This window comes from Vicugna pacos, chromosome 10, assembly GCF_048564905.1.
Source record: "Vicugna pacos chromosome 10, VicPac4, whole genome shotgun sequence".
NCBI lineage: Eukaryota > Metazoa > Chordata > Mammalia > Artiodactyla > Camelidae > Vicugna > Vicugna pacos.
In genome coordinates, this window is record NC_132996.1 from 59,473,589 (window position 1) to 59,477,806 (window position 4,218).

The following is a 4,218-nucleotide window of genomic DNA, read 5'->3' on the forward strand; positions in this document are numbered from 1 at the left end:
GCCAGGTGCCTAGGTTCAAATCTTGCTTGACTTTGGGCAAGTTTCTTAACTTCTCTGTGCCTTGGTTCGCTTATCTGTAAACAGGATGATTGGAACAATCTCTACTTATCTTGGAGGTGGAGATCCTGTAAAGTGTCTGCACCCAAATAAATGCCCCATGAATGTTTGTTAAATAAACATTGGGTAAGTCCACCCATCTCAGCCCTCCCAGACATGGCTGAGGAGCCTCAAGAAAAGAGTTTCAGGGTGTTCAATTCCACTGTGGCATCATGGCCTGTGTAAGCAGGAAAGCTGACAGCAGCTGATCTTTGCTTACGGAGAACTCCCTTAGAGTCAGACACTGTCCCAAATGGTTTTTTCTGCATGTTAGTTGACCAAGTTAATCTTCACAATAATCCTAGCAATTAAATAGGTTCTATCTTTATCACTTCCACTTTGCGGATGGAGGAACTGAGGAACAGAACAGGTGTATTACTGGCTGCGGGCATCACACTCCAGCGACACAGCTGGATGGAGAGCAGAGGTGCAGAGTTCTCCAGGTCCAGCCCCGCGAGCTCTAACCAGCTGTGTGGTTTGGGGCAAGAGACTATCCTCTCTGTTTCCTCAACTGTGAGATGGAGAAAACTAGCACCTACCCTGCAAGGATATTGTGAAGATGAAATGAGATAACGTGGGTGGCATGTCTAGCATGGTTTCTGATGTATGATGGGGCTCAGGAAATTGGAAAAGTTTTAACTTAAAAAGGGGGAAAGGGGACTGGGCAGTTGTCCTAACCCCAGAACAGCCCCAGGGCAGCCAGGAACTTGAGAGCCTCTTTCAGCTCCACTCTTCCTTCCTACTCAGAACCCCAGGGACCTGTCACAGTGGTAAGGATGAAAGGAGGGTAGGTCTCAGACCTGGGAGTCAGCCAGCCCTAGGTCCCACTCCCGCTCAACCACTCACAAGTCCTGTGTCCTTGGGCAATCACTCTCATCTCTAGCCTCGGTTTTCATCTCTGAGCAATGGGACAGTAACCAACACTCACAGCTGTGATGAGGTGGGTCTGAGACCACTTAGCTCATGTTTATTAAGCTCTTGCCATGTACCAGCCACTCTTCTGTGCATGGCACACCCCTCTGTGGAGTAGCTACTGTTACTATCCCCATTTTTACAGTCAGAAACTGAGGCTCAGATAAGTCAAGCAAACTGTGTAAGGTCACACAGCACCTGATGGCAGATGGCAGATGACAGATGTCAGCCCAAACAGGGCTACAGAGCCCGAGCCTGTGGCTTTGGTAAATTGCTCGTAGGGGTCTTTCTCCAGCTACGTGGGTTTAAAAGCAGGGAAACATGGGCTGTGTCCTGACTTCAGGGCCTGAGCCAAGAGGTTCCTGGCCATTTGGGAAACATGCCTAATGAGGCCTGGGGTTCCAGGGACGCTGACACTAGTCGCTGCATAGTTCTACCCTTGTGGTCATCTCAGGACATTGGCCACCAGCAGGGACCCAAGGGACCAGCTCGGAGATGAAAATGACCTCCCCGCAACCAGCTTCTTTTCCCCAGGCATCCTCCTGCTGCTCCAGGACAAGTCCGTCCCTTCGCTCTGCTTACAGCAGGAAACATGCCAGCACAGGCAACCCTTTTGCCCCAAAGTGGCCCCCTGTCCACATTCCCATAGCTCCAGGGGAAGGCTGACCCAGCCTGAAATCATCTGTCCTGTCTGGAAGGACTGTTAGAATCAGCTTGTCCCACCTCCCTCTTTGCACAGACCAGGAAATGAAGATGCAGACAGAGGCAGAGCTCTGCCCTGAGCTCAAAGCAGGGTCAAGACAAATCTCGAAAACGGACACCATTGAAGGGCCTTAGAACACGCAAAGAACTATGCTAATTGTTTGACTTTCATCCAGTACTCAGTCCAGCCCTGCAAGGTGGATGCTATTGTTCCCATTTTACAGATGAGGGTACTGAGGCACAGAGAAGGAAAGTTGCTAACCTAAGTTCACACAGAAAGTGCTAGTCTAAGGATTTAAGCCAAGACCTGTCCTGACTCCTAAGCCAGCACTCTTTCCTCTTTGTTGCACATCAATTACTCCAGACTGAGTCTGTGGGCCCAGGGCCACCCACCAAGATGGCTGGAATCTCTCACCACTGCCACCACCCAGGAGATCTAGCAGGGGGCGGGGTTTTCTGCTTAACCCATCAACCTGGGCTTCCCCTCCCAGGCTACATCCCTCAGCCTATCTTTTTCCAGAAGGTTTCACAACTGTATCAGGCTGCCAGCGATCCTGAGATAAAGGTACTCTCCACCTACCCCAGCCTCCTCCCTTGCTCTTCCTTTACTGGGGCCAAGCCCATCCCTCCTCATCTGCCTGCATCACCCTCAGGGAGTTCACACTTCCTCTCTTCACCCACACCTGTCAGAATCCTGCCTATTTGCAGGTAGATAGAAGCTCAAACCCTTCCACACCTTATCTGAGCTATGTGACCTTGAGCAAGTCACTTTGCTTACTGAGCCTCCATTTCCTCCTTTGCAAACAGGGTGATAGTACCAGCTTTGCAGGGTTATTTGGAGGATTGGAAGAACCATTGTATGTAAAAGAGCCCTGTGCTGCATCTTGGCGGTATGGGTGGCAGAGGGGTTGGGGCTAGGATTGGGGCTATTGCTAACAAGACGGAGGGCAGGATATGGGCCTGAGCAGGGCCGAATCAGAAAGGTGTGGCTTCGGTGCTAGAGCAATGACTCCCAGTGGTGACCAGGACCATGTCCAAATGACACCAAACAACAAATTCTATCCAGTAGGCGGCAGCTGGTGTCCCAGAGGAAGAGGCCGTGTGCCCCGCTGGGTGGATGGGGCCCAGCCTGGGGCTCCCGGCAGGTGGGCGGCGGGCAGCGGGCACCACACCAGGCCTGGCCACCAGGCTGCGGTCTGGGGGAAAGAGCCACAACAGTCCTCCGAGGAGTGTTTTCTATCCCCATTTCCCAGACAAGGAAAATGAGGCACAGAAAGGGCAAGCAACTTTCCCAAGTTCATCCAGCAAGAAAGTAGCAAAACCAGAATTAGAACCCAAGCAGTCTGCTAACCAAATACTCTCCACGCCGGCTCATGACGCAGTTTGAACTGAAATATTACCACGTCATAATGTGCTCTGTGCTGGACCCCAGCTCAGCCAGGATGTGGTCAGATTCCCAAGGGAGGCAACAAGACTAGGCTGATGGCCAGCCAGCCCTCTTCCACCCCAAGCAGCCAAATTCTTATCTTTCTGACCTGCCCTGGGGCTACCAGAAAGAAAGCAGAGCTCCAAAGACAATTTCTGACAATTAAAAACTACAGAGAGGAAAGAATTAAATGGGAGCAGGAGGAGGCCTGGGCCCTTGAACTTCTGGGGGTGGGGTTGGCAGCAGGCCCCAGTCCCTCCACCCTCAAACTCCCTTATTAAAATAGACCTCCGTGTGTGGGCCGTGGGCAGCTGTAAAGGGATTTGGGGCCATCAGCCAGGAATGTGCTACAGGGGGTCCCAGAGCGCTGCCCAGGTCGGTGACTCGACACAGTGACATACTCTGGCTGGTGAGAGCAGCCCTGCCCTGGAGAGGAGACAGAGGCCACCCAGACCCCAGAGACTTCTGGAGGGGCGGGTTGCCCTTCTCCTCCTCCCCTTCTCTCCCCAACAGGCTTGCTCCCCAGCCTTCACCCCTAGAGAGCCCCCACGCCTCCTCCCAAGATGGTGCCCAGCCCCTTCCTCTGAATTACTCACTGAAGGCCCGGTTCTAGTCTCCCTTCTCAAGAGGAACAGCCCTCCTGCGTCTAAAGTGGGGCCTGAAGGCCTGTGGTGAGAAAATCCCATGGAGAGGAGCCGCTTTCTCACCACCGTGATGGGTCACCCAGCCTTCCCCTGCCTTCCCCGCACTGCGTTATACAGTCCACATTCTACTCGATGGGAAGGATGCCCCCGGGGGTGTGCAATGCAGTGATCCTTTTAGGCCGGCAGTTCCCCTAGGAGTTAGAGGTCACCCAAAAGAGGATGGGGAGGCTGGAGAGTGACGTGGGGAAAGGTACTTGGGGGTGGGCAGATGTTCCGGTGCCACCTGTCCCACTTATTTATTTATCCCTTGGCTAAAGGTGAGGGATCCAAGATTTCCTGCCTGCCAGGCAGGGCTGCTGGCCGGACCCATGCTCCTCCCACGTAAAGTGTGACCCCTTCTGAGAGCAGACCTCCGAACGTCTGGAGAGGACTTGGCCA